This window comes from Ranitomeya variabilis, chromosome 3, assembly GCF_051348905.1.
Source record: "Ranitomeya variabilis isolate aRanVar5 chromosome 3, aRanVar5.hap1, whole genome shotgun sequence".
Classification (NCBI taxonomy): domain Eukaryota; kingdom Metazoa; phylum Chordata; class Amphibia; order Anura; family Dendrobatidae; genus Ranitomeya; species Ranitomeya variabilis.
The window spans coordinates 588,191,251-588,214,750 of record NC_135234.1 but is presented as its reverse complement, the minus strand read 5'-3'; positions in this window follow the sequence as shown (position 1 = coordinate 588,214,750).

Below are 23,500 nucleotides of genomic sequence, written 5' to 3'. Positions count from 1 at the left end.
TCATAGGTAGACCTCAACTATGGGAGACAAGCTGAGAAAAAAAAATCCAGAAAATCACATTGTCTGTTTTTTTATCATTTTATTTGCATATTATGGTGGAAAATAAGTATTTGGTCAGAAACAAACAATCAAGATTTCTGGCTCTCACAGACCTGTAACTTCTTCTTTAAGAGTCACCTCTTTCCTCCACTCATTACCTGTAGTAATGGCACCTGTTTAAACTTGTTATCAGTATAAAAAGACACCTGTGCACATCCTCAAACAGTCTGACTCCAAACTCCACTATGGTGAAGACCAAAGAGCTGTCAAAGGACAACAGAAACAAAATTGTAGCCCTGCACCAGGCTGGGAAGACTGAATCTGCAATAGCCAACCAGCTTGGAGTGAAGAAATCAACAGTGGGAGCAATAATTAGAAAATGGAAGACATTCAAGACCACTGATAATCTCCCTCGATCTGGGGCTCCATGCAAAATCCCACCCCGTGGGGTCAGGATGATCACAAGAACGGTGAGCAAAAATCCCAGAACCACGCGGGGGGACCTAGTGAATGAACTGCAGAGAGCTGGGACCAATGTAACAAGGCCTACAATAAGTAACACACTACGCCACCATGGACTCAGATCCTGCAGTGCCAGACGTGTCCCACTGCTTAAGCCAGTACATGTCCGGGCCCGTGTGAAGTTTGCTAGAGAGCATTTGGATGATCCAGAGGAGTTTTGGGAGAATGTCCTATGGTCTGATGAAACCAAACTGGAACTGTTTGGTTGAAACACAACTTGTCGTGTTTGGAGGAAAAAGAATACTGAGTTGCATCCATCAAACACCATACCTACTGTAAAGCATGGTGGTGGAAACATCATGCTTTGGGGCTGTTTCTCTGCAAAGGGGCCAGGACGACTGATCCGGGTACATGAAAGAATGAATGGGGCCATGTATCGTGAGATTTTGAGTGCAAACCTCCTTCCATCAGCAAGGGCATTGAAGATGAAACGTGGCTGGGTCTTTCAACATGACAATGATCCAAAGCACACCGCCAGGGCAACGAAGGAGTGGCTTCGTAAGAAGCATTTCAAGGTCCTGGAGTGGCCTAGCCAGTCTCCAGATCTCAACCCTATAGAAAACCTTTGGAGGGAGTTGAAAGTCCGTGTTGCCAAGCGAAAAGCCAAAAACATCACTGCTCTAGAGGAGATCTGCATGGAGGAATGGGCCAACATACCAACAACAGTGTGTGGCAACCTTGTGAAGACTTACAGAAAACGTTTGACCTCTGTCATTGCCAACAAAGGATGTATTACAAAGTATTGAGATTTTGTTTCGGACCAAATACTTATTTTCCACCATAATATGCAAATAAAATGATAAAAAAACAGACAATGTGATTTTCTGGATTTTTTTTTCTCAGTTTGTCTCCCATAGTTGAGGTCTAACTATGATGTAAATTACAGACGCCTCTCATCTTTTTAAGTGGTGGAACTTGCACTATTGCTGACTGACTAAATACTTTTTTGCCCCACTGTATATGTGTGAGAAAACCGTGTAACAAGGGGGGACATGGTAGAATAAAGCTACTACGATGACAATATGGGAAAAAAGAAGAAAGAAGGAGTGCCTAATACATGAAAATTATGATGTGCAAATGCACAATTGGATTCAAATATGTAAGTGATTTCTTAGGTCTCTTGGTGATGCACATGTGCTCCCCGATTCTTAAAGAGGCAGCTCCCATACTTTGAAAATGCAGCCATCCAAAAGACTAAACAACGCCTTCCTTTCTGTTTGTTTATTCTTTTCTGCTAAGTTAATTGTCAGTACCTGAACCTGTGCCCATTACCCGTGTTGTTTAATACAAAACCTTTTCCATTGCCTGTTTTACCTAAACCCTGAAAAACCCTGTGGTATCTGAGCCTGATGCCATACTGTTAGAATCTGAACCATGACACCACTCCCTGTAGTACCTGTGCCTGAAGCCGCACCGGCAGCACCTGAACCTGACACCACTCTCTGTGCTACCTAAGCCTGAACCAGCATCGGTGGTACCTAAACCTTGACTTGCTCCCTGCGGCACCTGAGACTGAAGCTGCTTCGGCGGCACCTGAACCCTTACATGGCTCCCTGTGGTACATGAATCCTAAAGCCGCAGCCACGGTACCTGAACCCTGAAGCCACACCAATGGTACCAGAATTCTGAAGCAGCATCCGCAGTACCTGAACCATTAGACTGCACCAGCGGAGTCTGAACTCTGTAATCTCAATGGCGGTACCTGAACCTGAAACTGTTCTGACGGTACTTGAACCGGCAAGTGTTTCCTCTGGTTAATGTTCCAGAGTCTGTACTGACAGATCCTTTTCCAATATCTGAATCAAGCCCTGCCTCCACAGACCTATTCAGGATGCAGCCTTGCACATATTGGAACATGGTCATTGCCATTGCCTTTACCTGAGCTCTGCAGCACTGCCTGTCATCTGAGTATTGCACTCCACAGACCTCGTCATTCACTCGGACATATCCTGTAATTACGCCATTGTTGCTCAAAACCATGCAAAATATAAATTCTGACTGGTTGGGTAGTTTCCAGAAGAAGTGCATAGGCTTGTGCAGATTGGTCAATCTCTTTCCCTTGAGGAGGCTGGTTCTAAGTAAAATGAGGCTTGTACATGTTCCTGACATGGGTTTCAGGCCTGACAGACTGACCACAATAGAGGCCCTCACTTGCATACACTGTATTCAGCATTGAATTCTAATGCTTTTGGTGTCTGGTAGAATCCAATTTACCGACACTGACCTTACAGCTCCCCTAACTCCTGTATATATTCACCTTACAAAGGCTTCTCCTGCTATGACAGTGGCTCCATTGGAATCCGGTGGCCAAAATGAACTGTGGAGCTCACAAAACTCATGTTTCATGGCACCTGCTGGCCCTCTGAAAATTTGAAGCAAGGGACGCATAATGACATGGTAGTGGACATGGACGTGGTGGCAGGCTAAGTACAAAATTCAAAAGGCCATATTTTAGCTGACATTGTAAAATGATGGGTATTTCACTATCTAGCTAACAAATTGGAAGGAGAGAGGGACCTCCCAAATATAGGAGTGAGAGCCCTCCAAAATGTATGATACAGGGCTACCTGATGGCCCATCCCAAACTCAGGTTTCACGGTACCTGCCGGCCCTCTGAAAATGTCAAGAGAGATCTGCATAATAATTTGACAGTGGATGTGGTGGCGGGCTAATTCTAAAATTCAAATGGGTATGTTTTAGCTGTCATTGTAAAGTGATGTGGAACTTGTAATCCACTATCTAGCTAACAATTTACAAGGAGGGAGGGACCTTCCAAATGCAGGAGGGACAGCCCTTACAAAAGAAAAAGGAAAAACTAAACCCAAAACGCTCCATCTGAACATATGCTAAAGGGGAGGTAGATAGATAGATAGATAGATAGATAGATAGATAGATAGATAGATAGATAGATAGATAGATAGATAGATAGATAGATATAATTTTTTTTAAAAAAAAATTTGCATTATATACATGTAATTATGCAGGAAAAAAATGTTTCTTGGCATTTTTCCCTTTAAAAAGAAAATTAGGTTTGGTTTTGTAGGTCTATTTATAAATCCATAAATCCGGCGCAATAGTCTGACAATATTATTGCCAGATACCATACAGCTCTGGCAAAAATTAAGAGACCACTGCAAAATTTTCAGTTTGTCTGATTTTTCTCTTTATAGGTATATTTTTGAGTAAAATATAAACTACTGACAACTAGTGTTGAGCGATACCTTCCGATATTTGAAAGTATCGGTATCGGATTGGATCGGCCGATATCCAAAAAATATTGGATATCGCCGATACCGATACCCGATATCAATACAAGTCAATGGGACACAAATATCGGAAGTGATCCTGGATGGTTCCCAGGGTCTGAAGGAGAGGAAACTCTCCTTCAGGCCCTGGGATCCATATTCATGTAAAAAATAAAGAATAAAAATAAAAAATATGGATATACTCACCCTCGGACGAGCCCTGGCTGTCACCGCTGCAAGCGTCTGCCTCCGTTCCTAAGAATGCAGAGAGTGAAGGACCTTCGATGACGTCACGGTCACGTGAGCGGTCTCATGAGCGGTCATACGACCAATCACAAGACCGCGACGTCATCGCAGGTCCTACACTCACTGCATTCTTAAGAACGGAGGCTGCCAGTTGCACCGCTGAGGTCCGTCGGAGGGGCGAGTATATCCATATTTTTTATTTTTATTCTTTATTTTTTACATGAATATGGATCCCAGGGCCTGAAGGAGAGTCTCCTCTCTTCCAGACCCTGAGAACCATATGCACCGCACACGCCTGGGAAGTTATAGGAACTTCCGATTCCGATTTCTGATATCACAAAAATATCGGAACTCGGTATCGGAATTACTATACAGCGAATATCGGCCGATACCCGATATTTGCAGTATCAGAATGCTCAACACTACTGACAACATGTCTCTGAAGTTCCAAGCAATACATTTTGTTTTTATTTTCTGTAAAATGAGAAATGGTCATAATATAAAAAAAATGAATTGTTTGCAGACCTCAAATAATGCAAAAAAAAGTTAATAATCAATTAGAAACAACAATACTAATGTTTTAACTCAGGAAGAGTTCAGAAATCAATATTTTGTGAAATATCCATGATTTTTAATCACAGCTTTCATGTATCTTGGCATGCTTTCCACCAGTCTTTCACACTGCTTTTGGGTGACCTTATCCCACTCCTGGTACAAAAATGTAAGCAGTTGTTCTTTGTTTGATGGCTTGTGGCTATCCAATGACTATCCATCTTCCTCTTGAGTATATTTTAGAGGTTTTCAATGGGAGTCTGGAGATTGGGCTGGCCATTACAGGGATTTGAAGTGGTAGTCCTTCATCCACACCTTGATTAACCTAGCTATGCGACATGGAGCATTGTCCTGCTGGAAAAAACTGTCCACAGAGTTGAGGAACATTGCCTGAGCAGAGGGAATCAACTGTTTTTCCAGAATAAACTTGTATGTGGCTTGATTCATATGTCCTTCGCAAAGAACAACCTGCTCAATTCCAGCCTTGATGAAGCATCCCCAGATCATCTCCGATCCTCCACCAAATTTCACAGTGGGTGCAAAGCACTGTGGCTTGTACGCCTCTCCAGTAGTGTTGAGCGATACCGTCCGATACTTGAAAGTATCGGTATCGGAAAGTATCGGCCGATACCGGCAAAATATCGGATCCAATCCGATACCGATACCCGATACCAATACAAGTCAATGGGACTCAGGTATCGGACGGTATTCCTGATGGTTCCCAGGGTCTGAAGGAGAGGAAACTCTCCTTCAGGCCCTGGGAACCATATAAATGTGTAAAATAAAGAATTAAAATAAAAAATATCGCTATACTCACCTGTCCGACGCAGCCGGGACCTCGGCGATTGTAAGCGGCAGCGTTGTTTCTTTAAAATTCGCGCTTTTACTTGCTTATGTGAATTCCCGGCTTCTGATTGGTCAGGGCGGCCATGTTGCCGGGACTCGGACCAATCACAGCAAGCCGTGACGAAATTACGTCACGGCTTGCTGTGATTGGTCCGCGTCCCGGCAATATGGCGCCGTGACCAATCACAAGCCGTGACGTCACGGGAGGCTGGACACGCGCGCTTTTCAAAATAAGCGCGTGTCCAGCCTCCCGTGACGTCACGGCTTGTGATTGGTTAATGGCGGCCATGTTCCTGGGACGCGGACCAATCACAGCAAGCCGTGACGTAATTTCGTCACGGCTTGCTGTGATTGGTCCGCATCCCGGCAATATGGCGCCGTGACCAATCACAAGCCGTGACGTCACGGGAGGCTGGACACGCGCGCTTTTCAAAATAAGCGCGTGTCCAGCCTCCCGTGACGTCACGGCTTGTGATTGGTTAATGGCGGCCATGTTGCCGGGACGCGGACCAATCACAGCAAGCCGTGACGTAATTTCGTCACGGCTTGCTGTGATTGGTCCGAGTCCCGGCAACATGGCCGCCCTGACCAATCAGAAGCCGGGAATTCACGTAAGCAAGTAAAAGCGCGAATTTTAAAGAAACAACGCTGCCGCTTACAATCGCCGAGGTCCCGGCTGCGTCGGACAGGTGAGTATAGCGATTTTTTTTATTTTAATTCTTTCTTTTACACCTTTTTACATTAATGTTGTTTCGATACCGATATCCGATATTACAAAAATATCGGATCTCGGTATCGGAAATTCCGATACAGCAAGTATCGGCCGATACCCGATACTTGCAGCATCGGAATGCTCAACACTACTCTCCAGGTCTCCGTCTAACCATTACATGACCAGGTGCTGGGCAAAGCTGAACATTAGACTAATCATAGAAGATTACCTTACTCAAGTCTTCTATGGTCCAATCCTTATGGTCTTTGGCAAACTTCAGCCTGGCTCTCCTTTGCTTCTCATTGATTAAATGCTTTTTTCTAGCTTTACATGACTGGAGTCCTGCCTCTAGGAGCCTTTTACAAACTGTTCTTGCCATGCACTTCACCCCAGCTGCCATCTGCCATTCCTTTTGTAGGTCACTTGATGTCATCCTGCGGTTGCTTAGTGACATTTGAATAAGATGACGGTCATACCCGTCAATGGAGAGTCGTTTTCGCTCTCTGCTGATCTGTAGCTTTGTTGTCCCCTATGTCTGCCGCTTGACCTTGTTGTAATGGACTGCCATCATAGAAATTTTAAGGATGGAGGCAACATGAAGACACTATGAAAGAACCAGGCACACCGCCATATGAAATATGTAAGAACCGGGATGCAACCAGTAGAAAATAGAATATTAATATTAGAAGAAAAAGACACTACTGGAAATTATGCACACCACAGCAGCATTTAAACTATAAAATTTCCATTTTATTGGTGCACAATAACCATTAAAATACAATTAAAAAACACCATGCAGCTGGCACCACCCCGGGTAATTAACACATTAGTCTGATACATAAACCTGGTACATAGTAATAATAATTATATACATGCATAAATGCAAAACAACCCCCTTATATAATGGGTCATGGGGCGCAATATGCAAATATCCAAACGAGGACTCTCTGTAGGGGAGCCCAAATGAATAAGGACTGAAAAAATGCACCCCAAACGGGGGCTACTGGGAAAGCGCCCTAACCACAGCAAGCAATCCAAGCCACCAGCCTAATAACTGGTGCACTGAAAGCCCCAGCACCTGCATGGAAGAGTAACCTAAGGTAAGAACCCAGTAAGACCGGAATATATTACCCAGTAAGTAGCAATGTATGAGCAATTAACCAGGATCAGGACCCTGGGTGGAAGACAGGACGTGGCCCCACGCATATTGCCCCAGCAAGTGAGACTTTGCTAGGGGAAGTAGAAAACTTGTGACCAACCAGTGAATAAATATCCCAAAGGCCTAGTGCCTAATAGCTTACCGTGTAGGCCGCAGCAATCAGTCCAGGATGCAGAAGCCCCATGGAAAGAGCCGTGGCTGACATAAGCACCAGGGGAAGCTGTGCACAAGCATGGAATGGAGCACAAGTTGAGCTACCGCACATGCGCCATATGACCAGCAAAGCCGCGCATGGCACAAACTTCTTTTTGCTCAGTCTATGCTGAAGGCAACATGAAGCTGACTGTGTCCCTCTGCTAGTAAAGCCAGAATTGAGCCCTTCTTTTCCTCACTCAAGACTTTTCTTTTTAACTCGGCATGGTTAAAAGTTACTTTTTCATTCCTATTACACAAAGAAAATGGGAGACGTTTATTAGCGTCCTGAATAGGACTATATACCGTATAGGAAAAAACATGCTAGAAATAGAATGAAACCAATATGGCTGAAAAGAGCTGTAAGGGGCGCAATAAGTGACAAAAAGAAAGTATTTAGGGAATTAAAACAGGTAGTGATGAGGCATTAAATAAATACAGAAAAATAAATAAATTCTGCAAAAAGAAAATCAAGGCAGCAAAAATTGAGACAGAGAGACTCAATGCCAGAGAGAGTAAAAATAATCCCAAAATATTCTTTAACTACATAAATAGTAAGAAACTAAAAAATGATAGTGTTGGCCCCCTTAAACATAGTCTGGGTGAAATGGTGGATGAGGATGAGGAAAAAGCCAATAAGCTAAATTACTTTATTCAACAGTATTTACTCAAGAAAATCCCATGGCAGACAATATGATCAGTGATAAAAAAAAATCCCCAATAAATGTCACCTGCTTAACCCAGCAGGAAATATGGCGGCATCTGAAAATCACTAAAATTGACAAATCCTCGGACCCAGATGGGATACACCCCTGAGAACTGCAGGAATTAAGTACTGTCATTAATAGACCATTATTTTTAGTCTTTAAAGACTCCATAATAGCAGGGTCTGTACCACAGGACTGGAATATAGCAAATGTGGTGCCAATATTCAAAAAGGGGACAAAAACTCAACTAGGAAATTATAGGCCAGTAAGCTTAACCTCTACTGTGGGCAAAATCCTGGAGGGTATTCTAAGAGATACTATACAGGAGTATCTGAAGAGGAATAACCTCATCATGACCCAATATCAACATGGGTTTAATAGAGACCGTTCCTGTCAGACTAATCTGATTAGTTTCTATGAAAAGGTAAGTTCCAGCCTGGACAAAAGGAACGCAGTGGACGTAGTGTATATGGACTTTTCAAAAGCTTTTGATACAGTGCCACACAAAAGGTTGATTCATAAAATGAGAACAATGGAAATAGGGGAAAATATGTGTGAGTGGGTTAAGAACTGGCTCAGGGATAGGAAACAAAGGATGGTAATTAATGGAGCACACTCGAACTGGGTCACAGTTAGCAGCGGGGTACCACAGAGGTCCGTATTGGGCCCTTTTTTTTAACATATTTATTAATGACCTTGTAGGGGGCATACAGAGTAGAATTTAAATATTTGCAGATGACACTTGTGGAGAAACGGGGTCAGTGGGTGCTCTCATCCGCTGGCCCGGCTGTCTTTAGCAAGACTGCATGGACCACGGCTCATACCACTGAATGCCCGCTCTATCTCCCCGTGGGCAATACACTACACAGACAACACAGGGTTAAGGTAAAACAGTGTGGCAATACTTTATTGAACCACAACACAATATCAAACTGAACAATCCCACCATGACTGGAATTGTTTGGTTACATGAGCACATATAAAATATCACAGCGTCTCCACGTATTTCCAGTATGACATGTCAGAGCTCCCAGGGTCACTACTCCATCTGTGGATGAACGCACAGAGGAGGGGTAATGACAAGCATAGGGAGATGACCAAGAACTGTCCATAGAATCCATACAAGGTCCAAAGCCAGATGACATGATGTCAGAGCTCCCAGGGTCGCTACTCCATCTGTGGATGAACGCACAGAGAAGGAGTAACGACAAGCATAGGGAGATGACCAAGAACTGTCCATAGAGTCCATACAAGGTCCAAAGCCAGTTGACACGAGAGTCACTACCTGACTTATCTGACCATCTCCATGGAACCAGGCGACCAGCGGGTCCCAAAACTGGCTTTCTCCAAACATATCCATGGTTCAGAGATGGCCACTGGATCAGATCTGTGTCCTTCCAACCGGAGCCGAAAACCCCTAGGTTGTATCCTATAGAATCCTAGATCAGTGTCCCTCATGATGGTGCCATGATGAATTGGCTGCAGTCCTTTCTCTTGTCTGTTGGGTGGTTTGCAGAATGTCTGGCTGGTAGCTCTGTGTTACTTTAGACTCAGGATGTGAACTCTGAGTCATTTTATTCCCAAGGCATGTAAGCTATTTTTAGAATTACCCAGGGTCTTTCAGTCCAACTTCAGATAAGGTAAACAAGGGTGATGGGATTAAGTAGCACTATTAGCATATAAGCACAAATCAATAAACAAAGCTTAACCCACTCAATGTACAGTCACTATTACAGACTTCAGGTACCTTCATACTAAGCGACTTTACAGCGAGAACGACAACGATCCGTGACGTTGCAGCGTCCTGGATAGCGATCTCGTTGTGTTTGACACGCAGCAGCAATCTGGATCCCGCTGTGATATCGCTGGTCGGAGCTAGAAGTCCAGAACTTAATTTAGTCGCTGATCACCCACTGTCCATCGCTGGATCGGCGTGTGTGACGCCGATCCAGCGATGTGTTCACTTGTAACCAGGGTAAATATCGGGTTACTAAGCGCAGGGCCGCGCTTAGTAACCCGATATTTACCCTGGTTACCATTGTAAAAGTAAAAAAAAAAAACAGTACATACTCACATTCTGATGTCTGTCACGTCCCCCGGCGTCCACAGGGTTATGCGCTGCTGCTCAGAGCTTCCTGCACTGACTGTGTCAGCGCCGGCCGTAAAGCAGAGCACGGCGGTGATGTCACCGCTGTGCTCTGCTTTACTGCTGGCGCTGAAACACTCAGTGCAGGAAGCTCTGAGCAGCAGCGCATAACCCTGTGGACACCGGGGGACGTGACAGACATCAGAATATGAGTATGTACTGTTTTTTTTTTTTACTTTTACAATGGTAACCAGGGTAAATATCGGGTTACTAAGCGCGGCCCTGCGCTTAGTAACCCGATGTTTACCCTGGTTACTCGGGTGCTGCAGGGGGACTTCGGCATCATTGAAGACAGTTTCAACTATGCCGAAGTCGTTCCCCTGATCGTTGGGCACTGGAGAGAGCTGTCTGTGTGACAGCTCCCCAGTGACCACACAACGACTTACCAACGATCACGGCCAGGTCGTATCGCTGGTCGTGATTGTTGGCAAGTCGTTTAGTGTAACAGTACCTTTACACAGTATGTTAGATAGTATATCAGTGGGCAAGTCTGTATTCTTGACCCACCAGACATAAACACTTAAATTCACAAAACAATATACAGATAAAAAGCCAGTTCTTTTGTTTTTGCAAAACATGGTTGTCTGGGAAAACTAAGATACAATCTGGTTTCTTCACATTCCTCCCCCATCTTATTTAACCAGACATGATAGGCTTCCGATCATCCAGTTTTCTTAGAGCATATTCCATATGCTCCTTACGAAAATAAACTCCATAAGTAATTGAAGAGTAACAACTGGTGTAACGGGGTCTACCGTGCTGGAGTACCTCTTTCAATACCACCCAGTGTTTCAGGAGGTCCACTCTGCTTTAGCTGGAGTCTGAATGAAGGACGCTGGCTGGAATTCCTTGATTACATGGGCGCATATAAAAGGTCACTGCTTCTCCAAGTATTTCCAGTGAGACAACACTCCACTCACAGGACACAGAATATAAGGATGCTGGCTGGAACTCCTTGGTTACATGGACGCATATAAAAGATCACTGCTTGTCCACGTATTTCGTAGCTCCTGCATTAAATTCTATTTAATCCGTTGAAGCTGGAACATCTCCTGTAGTTTCCATTTCTTGTTGAGGTCATATAGCTACTCTGGTCCTCTTCCCAAGGCCAATTTGGTGGGGTTGGACATAGTGGCATCTGAAACCTGCTGTGCATGCCTCATCAATGGTCTGCTGGGTCTGTCTGTATACCTCCCTGTTTGTGAAGCCCTGGACGGTGTATACGAACACCAGTCCCCTGCACCTCCCCCGGTTCCGCCGGGCTGAGTAGTGTCCCACTGCTGCCACCAATTGTGGAGAAACGGGGTCAGTGGGTGCTCTCGTCCGCTGGCCCGGCTGTCTTTAGCAAGACTGCATGGACCACGGCTCATACCACTGAACGCCCGCTCTATCTCCCCGTGGGCAATACACTACACAGACAACACATGGTTAAGGTAAAACAGTGTGGCAATACTTTATTGAACCACCACACACAATAGCAAACTGAACAATCCCACCATGACTGGAATTGTTTGGTTACATGGGCGCATATAAAATATCACTGCATCTCCACATATTTCCAGTATGACATGTCAGAGCTCCCAGGGTCACTACTCCATCTGTGGATGAATGCACAGAGAAGGGGTAACGACAAGCATAGGGAGATGACCAAGAACTGTCCATAGAGTCCATACAAGGTCCAAAGCAAGATGACATGATGTCAGAGCTCCCAGGGTCACTACTTCATCTGTGGATGAACGCACAGAGAAGGGGTAACAACAAGCATAGGGAGATGACCCAGAACTGTCCATAGAGTCCATACAAGGTCCAAAGGCAGTTGACACGAGAGTCACCACCTGACTTATCTGACCATCTCCATGGAACCAGGCGACCAGCGGGTCCCAACCCTGGCTTTCTCCAAAAATATCCATGGTTCAGAGATGGTCACTGGATCAGATCTGTGTCCTTCCAACCGGAGCCAAAAACCCCTAGGTTGTATCCTATAGAATCCTAGATCAGTGTCCCACGTGATGGTGCCATGATGAATTGGCTGCAGTCCTTTCTCTTGTCTGTTGGGTGGTTTGCAGAATGTCTGGCTGGTAGCTCTGTGTTACTTCAGACTCAGGATGTGAACTCTGAGTCATTTTATACCCAAGGCATGTAAGCTATTTTTAGAATTGCCCAGGGTCTTTCAGTTCAACATCAGATAAGGTAAACAAGGGTGATGAGATTAAGTAGCACTATTAGCATATAAGCACAAATCAATAAACAAAGCTTAACCCACTCAATGTACAGTCACTATTACAGACTTAAGGTACCATCACACTCAGCGATGCTGCTGCGATATAGACAACGAGCTGATCGCTGGAGCGTCGCTGTTTTGGTCACTGTAGAGACGTCAAACACAGCAGCTCCAGAACGACGCAGGAGCGATCCAGTGACGTAACGGCGACTCACTTATCGTTCTCGCTGGTTGTTAGCTCCATGTAAAACATTGATGACATTGTTGCTTTTGATGTCAAACATGACGATACACGCCGACCTGACGACGAAATAAAGTTCTGGACTTCTAGCTCCGACCAGCGATATCACAGCGGGATCCAGATCGCTGCTGCATGTCAAACACAACGAGATCGCTATCCAGGACGCTGCAACGTCATGGATCGTTGTCCTTCTCGTTGCAAAGTTGCTGAGTGTGACGGTACCTTTACACAGTATGTTAGATAGTATATCAGTGGGCAAGTCTGTATTCTTGACCCACCAGACATAAACACTTAAATTCACAAGCCAATAGACAGATAAAAAGCCAGTTCTTTTGTTTTTGCAAAACATGGTTGTCTGGGAAATTAAGATACAATCTGGTTTCTTCACAACACTAAACTCTGGGCAAAACCGTGAATGAAAAAGACCTGGGTGTATGGGTGGATGACAAACTCATATTCAGTGGCCACTGGCCAGTGTCAGGCAGCTGCTACAAAGGCAAATAAAATAATAGGATGCATTAAAAGAGGCATAGATGCACATGAGGAGAACATAATTTTACCTCTATACAAGTCACTAGTTCGACCACACTTAGAATACTGTGCACAATTCTGGTCTCCGGTGTATAAGAAAGACATAGCTGAACTGGAGTGGGTGCAGAGAAGAGCGACCAGGGTTATTAGAGGACTGGGGGGTCTGCACTACCAAGATAGGTTATTACACTAGGGGCTCTTTAGTTTGGAAAAACGAAGACTAAGGGGTGATCTTATTTTAATGTATAAATATATGAGGGGACAGTACAAAGACCTTTCTAATGATCTTTTTACTCGCAGACCTGAGATGGGGACAAGGGGGCATCCTCTACGTCTGGAGGAAAGATGGTTTAATCATAATCACAGACGTGGATTCTTTACTGTAAGAGCAGTGAGACTATGGAACTCTCTGCTGCATGGCGTTGTAATGAGTGATTCATTACTAACATTTAAGAGGGGACTGGATGCCTTTCTTGAAAAGTATAATGTTACAAAAAATAAAAATTTCACATTTTAAAGCAATTTTCAGAACTGAAATATTTGAAAGTTACCACACCCATATTTGTTAATAGTGGAGCAATCATGTCGGAAGCATTACCGATAATTAGAGCATTAAACAAAGTCAGATAACAAGATAATCTCTATCAGAAATATCAAGTTTTATGCTTTTAAGAGGTAATTATTTTAAATACCATTATTAAAAAAAATGACAGAAGAAGGCTCAATTCTGAAATCATGTACTTAGTATATGTGTTATAAAGCTTTTTATAGTGAACTATTGCATTTTGATATATTTCAAATAGGTCAGATTAATTAGTATAGAGGTTTTAATTAATCATCTGGGTCAAAAAGATTATGAGCAAAATATTTTATTTATTTTTATATATATATATATATATATATATATATATATATATATATATATATATATATATATATATATATATACACAGCACATATAATGTTTATAAAGAAGTAAATGTATTATATATACAAACACACACTATTATAACATAGAAACAAGGTGAACATGCACCATAAAAAGCAATAGTTCCTCTAAATAACATAGTTTACTTACTAAACACTGTTTTTGATAAAAAAAAAAGCATAAAAGCCATCTCACTAGCTCCAAGTTGTTCCCAGTCAGGACTGGAGAGACTGATTTACCCTCATACTGAGGAACGCGATACAGACTGAGGTTATGTCTGCCACTGCAGAATACCCCATTTAAAAACCTGGACAACTTCCCCTGATGAACCCCCTGAACAGGGGAGGAAACGCGTTGGGAAGAAGGGAGACACATTTTCCAGGGTGGCTATATTTGTCAAGGGCATCACGAAAACAGGCTCATACTTGGGTACCGCCCTTGTAAGGGCGGGAGTCTTTTGCACTGGGCACGACAGGGAAAGCAGGCCCCAGTGGTATTCTCTCCCCCCCCCCCCCCCGTGTATCTCCAGCTCCCCATGTGGAAAAACCTCACGGATCCTGATCACAGGAATCCTCAACAGATCGAGAGGCGACAATTGGGTGAGATTGTGCCATTTTTCTCTAGTGCACTGTTAATCATGAGCACGAGTTCTACTGAGTGTTTTTTAAAAAATGTTTTTCTTTTAGGTATACATATTAAATGTTAAGTTTTATATAGTTAGAGGCTGGCTATGCTGTTTTGTCTAATCCTTGAGTAGTCAGATTGTCTAGGAGAGATACATTCTAGTCTGATTTGCTGTCATATACCCAGTCAGGACTGTCCTAACCTCTAATCTTAAAACCTTGCCATATGTAAAAAAAAGCTGAGTAGGACCGGTGCCAAACTATGGACATTCAACAATGGGAGGCTATATACCATAAACCTAAAGCCCATCTCAAAGGAAGAGGTTGCGCCCTTACATGCACTGACCACAAGAGCCTAAAGCAAAGCAATAGATGTACAAGGGCAGTCTATGGGGGTCTTGTGCTGCACTTAGGGAGGCGATGGGGGCATCCTGCACATGGGGGGGCTATGGGCTATGGGGGTGTTTTTGCTGTACAAGGGGAGGCTATGGGGGCCTCGTGCTGCACAAGGGGCGGCTATGGGGGTGCTGTGCTACACATGGGGAGGCTATGGGGCATCGTGCTGCACAAGGGGAGCATATGAGGTTGTCATGCTGCACAAGGGGAGGCTATGGGGTTGTTGTTCTGCACATGAGGAGGCTATTGGGGTGTCGTTCTGCACAAGGGGAGGCTATGGGTTCATCCTGCACTTGGGGAGGCTATGGGGGTGTTGTACTGCACAAAGGAAGGCTATGGGGGCCTTGTGCTGCACAAGGGGAGACTATGGGGTATCGTGCTGCACAAGGGGAGGCTATGGGGGCATCGTGCTGCACAAGGGGAGGCTATGGGAGCATTGTGCCACACATGGGGAAGTTATGGGGGCATCATGCTGCACATGAAGAGGCTATGGGGGCATAGTATTGCACAAGGGGAGCCTATGGGGGTATTTTGCTGCACATGGGGAGGCTATGGGGTTGTCATACTGCACAAGGGGAGGCTATGGGAGTGTTGTGCTGCACATGGGGAGGCTATGGGGCATTGTACTGTACACGGTGAGGCTATGGGGGCATCGTTCTGCACAAGGGGAGGCTATGGGGGTGCCATGCTGCACATGGGAAAGCTATGGGGACGTTGTTCTGCACATGGAGAGGCTATGGGGTGTCTTGCTGCACATGGGGAGGCTATGGGGGCCTCTTGGTGCAGAAGGGGAAGCTATGAGAGTGACATGCTGTACAAGGGGAGGCTATGGAGGCATCGTGCTGCATAAGGGGAGTCTATGGGGGAGTCGTGCTGCACAAGTGAAGGCTGTGTGGGGCTTGGTTAGTATATGGGAAGACTGTGTGGGGCTCATGCTGTATATATGGAGAGGCTGTGTTAAGCTCACGCTGTATATGGGGAAGCTGTGCGAGGCTCCAGCTGTATATAGCAAGGCTGTTTGGGGCTCATGCAGTATATAGGGAGGCTGTGTAGGGCTCATGCAGTATATATAGGAAAGCTGTTTGGGGCTCATGCAGTATATATAAGGAGGCTGTGTGGGGCTTATGCAGTATATACAGTACAGACCAAAAGTTTGGACACACCTTCTCATTTAAAGATCTTTCTGTATTTTCATGACTACGAAAATTGTAAACTCACACTGAAGGCATCAAAACTATGAATTAACACATGTGGAATTATATACTTAACAAAGATACTTCAAAGTAGCCACCTTTTGCTTTGATGACTGCTTTGCACACTCTTGGCATTCTCTTGATGAGCTTCAAGAGGTAGTCACTGGGGATGGTTTTCACTTCACAGGTGTGCCCTGTCAGGTTTAATAAGTGGGATTTCTTGCCTTGTAAATGGAGTTGGGACCATGAGTTGTGTTGTGTAGAAGTCTGGTGGGTACACAGCTGATAGTCCTACTGAATAGACTGTTAGAATTTGTATTATGGCAAGAAAAAGCAGCTAAGTAAAGAAAAACGAGTGGCCATCATTACTTTAAGAAATAAAGGTCAGTCAGTCCGAAAAATTGGGAAAACTTTGAAAGTGTCCCCAAGTGCAGTTGCAAAAACAATCAAGCGCTACAAAGAAATTGTCTCACATGAGGACCGCCCCAGGAAAGGAAGACCAAGAGTCACCTCTGCTTCTGAGGATAAGTTTATCCGAGTCACCAGCCTCAGAAATCGCAGGTTAACAGCAGCTCAGATTAGAGACCAGGTCAATGCCACACAGAATTCTTGCAGCAAACACATCTCTACAACAACTGTTAAAAGGAGACTTTGTGCAGCAGGCCTTCATGGTTAAGTAGCTGCTAGGAAACCACTACTAAGGACAGGCAACAAGCAGAAGAGATTCATTGGGCTAAATAACACAAGGAATGGACATTAGACCAGTGGAAGTGTGCTTTGGTCTGATGAGTCCAAATTTGAGATCTTTGGTTTCAACCACCGTGTCTTTGTGCGACGCAGAAAAGGTGAACGGATGGACTCTACATGCCTAGTTCCCATTGTGAAGCATGGAGGAGGAGGTGTGATGGTGTGGGAGTGCTTTGCTGGTGACACTGTTGGGGATTTATTCAAAATTGAAGGCATACTGAATCAGCATGGCTACTACAGCATCTTGCAGCGGCATGCTATTCCATCCGGTTTGCGTTTAGTTGGGCCATCATTTATTTTTCAACAGGACAATGACCCCAAACACACCTCCAGGCTGTGTAAGAGCTATTTGACCAAGAAGGAGAGTGATGGGGTGCTATGCCAGATGACCTGGCCTCCACAGTCACCAGACCTGAATCAAGAAGGTTTGGGGTGAGCTGGACGGCAGAGTGAAGGCAAAAGGGCCAACAAGTGCTAAGCATCTCTGGGAACTCCTTCAAGATTGTTGGAAGACCATTCCCGATGACTACCTCTTGAAGCTCATCAAGAGAATGCCAAGAGTGTGCAAAGCAGTCAACAAAGCAGAAGGTGGCTACTTTGAAGAACCTAGAATATAAGACATAATTTCAGTTGTTCACACTTTTTTGTTAAGTATATAATTCCACATGTGTTAATTCATAGTTTTGATGCCTTCAGTGTGAATGTACAATTTTCATAGTTATGAAAATACAGAAAAATCTTTAAATGAGAAGGTGTGTACAAACTTTTGGTCTGTACTGCATAGTGGGTTTCTGCTGTTCTGGCATCTCAGGGGCTCTGCCAATGTGACATGGCACACTCAAACCATTCTGAACTCCAATATGGTGCCTGTTCCCTTCTAAACTTTGCACTGTGCCTCAAAGGTAGTATTCCCCCACATATGGGGTACTCAGGAGAAATTTCACAACACATTTTATGGTGCAATTTCTCCTGTTACCCTTATAAAAATGAAAAATTTGAGGCTAAAATAACATTTTTGTGGGGAAAATGTGATTTTATATATTTTCACGGTTCAACATTAAAAACGTCTGTGAAGCACCTGGGGGTTCAACACATATAAATACATACCTTGAGGGGTCTAATTTCCAAAATGGTGTCACTTGTGGGGGATTTTCACATTTAAGCATATCAGAGGCTCTCCAGACGCAACATGGTGTCCACCAATTCTTCCAGCAAATTTTGCATTCAAAAAGTCAAATGGCGCTCCTTCCCTTTCGAGCTCTGTTGTGCTCCAAAACAGTGCTTTTCTCCCTGATATGGGGTATTGGCATGCTCAGAATAAATTATACAACACATTTTGGGATCCTTTTTTTCTTGTTACACCTGCCAAAATAAAAAAATTAGATCTGAAGTAAATTTCTGGTGAAAAAAAGCTAAATGTTCATTTTTCCACGTTCCAAAAATTTGTGAGGAGCACCTGAAGGGTTAATACTCTTATTGAATGTGGTTTTGAGCACCTTGAGGGGTGCAATTTTTAGAATGGTGTCACTTTTTGGCATTTGCTGCCATGTAGACCCCTCAAAGTGACTTCAACTATGATGTGGTCCCTAAAAAAATGGTTTTGCAAATTTTGTTGGAAAAATAAAATCGCTGCTCAAATTTTAACCCTTATAACTTCCTTATAAAAAAAATTGTGTCACGACACAACCCTGTTAACTTTTGTCGGTATTGCCTTGTTGGTTCGGTTGGTGTACTATGGTGCAGAGTAGCACTCCCTCTTCCCTGAGTGGTGGAGAACAGATGGAGGGCTAACTTTGGAGATAAGGCAAGGGCGTAGACCCTGGCATCCTTGCCATTTTAGGTATCCCGGGGAGCAGGGAAAACTAGGGCTCCCCCGAGTGTTAGGGACAGGAAAGGAGCCCGAGGCCAAGGGTCACCCGACAGTGGTGTCATGACATTAGCTCTGACCGCTACCATTTTCTTTGATCCATGATGGTTCCAATCTCTTCTTTGATGGGGCAATTGCAGCAGATCAGTCAGGAGGTGGTGGATTTATGCACAGTGGTTTTGCAGCACTTTAATGCATCTGGTGTGGGACTCCCATCTTCCAGAAAACCACAGTGGAGCCCAAGCTCGTGTTCCCTGACTGGTTCTCTGGGGCATGACAAGTTTGTTGTTTTCAGAGAGGCCTGTAAACAGTACTGTACTGTACAGGTTATGCCCGGTTTCCCGCTCCTACAAGGGGATCCCCAAGCATGGGCGTTTTCTCTCCCGTCTGATGTTCAGTCGCTTCCGACAGTGGAGGGATTCTTTCAGGCACTGGGCCTAATATATGATGAATCCAATCAAGTCTCCTTAGCTGAGTCCACACCGCTAACTTCATCAAGGAGACTGGTCAACAGAGGAATATTGGAATAACCCCTCACTCCATAGTCAGTTCTGTGAGGGGCTTACAGTAAGGGTGAAGAATGCCTTTAGCTCTGCATGAGACTCCTGACTCCCTTGAGGCAGCCATGTGATCTGAGTTTATCGACCTCTGAGTGATGGAGGTCCATGGTCAAAAGAGGTCAGCACTGAGCCTACTGTGGAACCCATGCAGGTGGGTGTGGCATCCCACTCTGGTAAATTGTCTGTTGCCTGGCATAAGGGGGAGTGTGTTTTTTATGGGAAAATGGGCCATTTCGTAGGCACATGTCCTTCCCAACTTATAGTAAATAACCGCCTGAAAAACTAGATGGCCCACGGTGCAGGGAGGATAGCAACTCGGGTGTACTTATCACCTCTGTGGGTAGGACACAGTTTTCTCTATCAGTCATAATCAAGTGGCTGGAATTAAGGTGGTGCATTTCTGGACAGTGGGGCAGGAAAAAATTTGATTGACGCTAGGTTCGTCCTGGTCCAAGGACTCATCCCACATACTCTGTCCAGACCCATAACCATAATTGCCATCAACTCTTCCCCCTGGAGACAGGGGCACAATATTCAAGTAGTCAGAGACTTGTGGCTTCAGGTCGAGCCCTTGCACACTGAGGCATTGGACTGTTATGTGCTAGAGGGTCTGCTCTCACCTGTGGTACTGGGACTTCCTTGGCTCACTCTCCACAATCATGTAATATACTGACATACTCAGGAAGTAGCTAAATGGAGTGTGCATTGTCAATGACATTGCTTGGATACCCAGTTGGCAAGGGTAGATACGCAGTCTGTGCCTAGTTACCTGTCAGATTTTGGGGAGGTGTTTTCTGAGCAGGGGAGTCAAGAACTCCCTCCCCATCATCCTTATGATTGTGCCATTAATCTTGTTCCTGGTGTCAAGCTGCCCAAGAGCAGACTCTATAATATCTCTGGTCCAGAGAGACAGGCCATGAAGGACTACATCACAGAAAGCCTAGCTATGGGTCATATCAGACCTTCCTCATTCCCCATTGCTGTGGGGTTCTTTTTGTAAAGAAAAAGATGGGAGGTTACACCCTTGCCTGGATTTCCAGGAACTCTATATGATCACTGTCCATGATCTGTATCTGCTCCCTCTCATTCCAGACCTCTTTAATGAGATTGTAGGGGAAAAATGATTCTCTAAGATGGACCTCAGGGGGTGTATAATCTCATCCGCATTAAAGAGGGGAATGAATGGGAAAACAGCATTCAATATGCCTGAGGGACACTATGAGAATCTGTTGATGCATTTTGGGTTGACAAACAAGCCCGCCATCTTTCAACACTTTATAAATTACATATTTAGTAACCTGGTAGGCAGATTTGTAGCCATCTATCTGGATGACATACTCATGTATTCACCTGACCTTGAGTCACAACAGGTACATGTCAGGCAGATCTTATATATACTCTGAGACAATAAATTACATGTCAAACCCGAGAAGTGTTTGTTCTCAGTTGAAGGGATTCCTTTCCTAGGATTTGTGTTGCCTTCCACCGGTTTTTGCATGTATGCGGCAAAAGTCAGGGTGGTATTGGATTGGGATCCTCCAGAGGATTTGAAGGCGTTACAAAGATTTTTAGGTTTTGCCAACTACTACTGTAAGTTCATAAAAAACTTTTCAGTGGTAGATAAACCTCTTACCTGATATGACCAGGAAGGGGACGGACTTCTCCAAGTGGTCCAAAAGGCATTTTATATGTTGAAAAGGTGTTTTTTTCTGTGCCGATTCTTATTCAGCCTGATGTTTCTCAGCCTTTTATTACTGAGGTCGATCCGTCTGAGGTGGGAGTAAGGGCTGTATTGTCACAGGGCGCGTCTTTAGGTAAATGGCAACCATGTGCCTATCTTACTAAAAAACTGTCACTGGTTGAAAAAAGTTATAGCATTGGTAACAGGGTACTTTTAGCTATCAAATGGGCTTTTGAGGAGTGGCATAATTTTTGGAGGGAGCAGTTCACTGTTAGGACTGGCGGAACGCACCAAATAATAGTAATAGAGAATATGAGGTGCGTTCACATTCCGAGGTGCACCCTGCAAAGATGACACCTGCTGCTGAGTAATGGCGGACGGACGCTTGCTCACACGTGGGTTAGACCTCATCCAGTGTGAATAGAAGCAAACTCTGTTGCTTCACAGAGTTGTCACAAATACGCTGCGCCCTGTTAGCAGTCACAGGGTGCAGCTGAAAGACACTTGTGGGATCCCTATGTATCACCCCCACTAAACTGGTGATTGGACCCGCTCTGACCCTCGGTAGCTTTTGAGCCCGCGCCTGAGGATGCCCTGAGTCAGATGCAGAGTCCAAGCGGGAATTCCCACCCTACACTGACCGGCTGTCAGGAAAGTGCAGAGACTGCAAAGAGACACTGTAACGTGTGCTGAGTCTGCACGTAGCACTGTCAGGTGCTAGGTAGCTTCCACCATTCGTCAGCAGTCATCAACACAAGGAATGGGAATGATTAAGGAGCTTTCATCCATCGACAGACATTCATCTGCACACACACGTTGACAAGTTTACACTAGCGCATGGCCGAGCGGCCATGCAAACCTTTTATAGCAGTAGCAGACCGGGACCTTCCAGATGGTCCAATAGGAGCCGCAACAGGACCTGAACATGTGATCCCCGACCTCCAATGGGAGGTCGTCCAGTGGGCATGCTCATTATGAGAAAAGCGGCACTTAGTCCCAGAAAGGCCTGCTTGCTGATGATCAGTATTGGCTACAAAAACAGAGCCTGGAAAGGCAGCAGTAACCAGTCGCACAATATCAGCTTCAACCAGATGCTGGGACCGACGTCTCTGCGGAGCAGGTTCCATTGTGGTTGGAGAAGAATGGGAGACCACAGTTGACACGGTTCAAGATTCCCCCTGTACAGCGGTGGGAACTCGACACCTAACATTCACCCAGTGATGGTAATCAAGGATCATAAGAATCTGGTATAATTGAAATCTGTGAAACATTTAACACCTCAACAGGCAAAATGGGCATTGTTCTTTACCAGGTTTACCTTTTTGTCACTTAAAGGGACTCTGTCACCTGAATTTGGAGGGAACAATTTTCAGCCATAGAGGCGGGGTTTTCGGCTGTTTGATTCACCCTTTCCTTACCCGCTGGCTGCATGCTGGCTGCAATATTGGATTGAAGTTCATTCTCTGTCCTCCATACTACATGCCTGCACAAGGCAACCATTGGAGATTCCCAGTAGACCTTGGACTCATTAGTTGGTCGATTTTATCACGTGTCGAAGTGTAATACTGTAATTCTGGTGCTGATAGATAGTAACATAGTAACATAGTTAGCAAGGCCGATAAAAGACATTTGTCAATCCAGTTCAACCTGTATTCTGTCAGAATAAATCCCCAGATCTATGTCCTTCTAAAGAACCTAATAACTGTAAGATACAAAATTGTTATGCTCCAGGAAGACATCCAGGCCTCTCTTGAACCCCTCAACTGAGTTCGCCATCACCACCTCCTAAGGCAAGGAATTCCAAATTCTCACTGCCCAAACAGTAAAGAATCCTCTTCTATGTTGGTGGAAAAACCTTCTGCCCTCCAGAAGCAGAGAATGCCCCCTTGTGACCGTCAAATTCCTTGGTATAAACAGATCCTTGGAGAAATATTTGTATTGTCCCCTTATATAATTATACATGGTTATTAGATCACCCCTCACTCATCTTTTTTCTAGAATAAATAATCCTAATTTTGCTAATCTCTCTGGGTATTGTAGTTCCCCCATCATCTTTATTAATTTTGTTACCCTCCTTTGTACTCACTCTAGTTCCATTATATCCTTCTTGTGCACCCATGCCCAAAACTGTACAAAGTAATCTGCA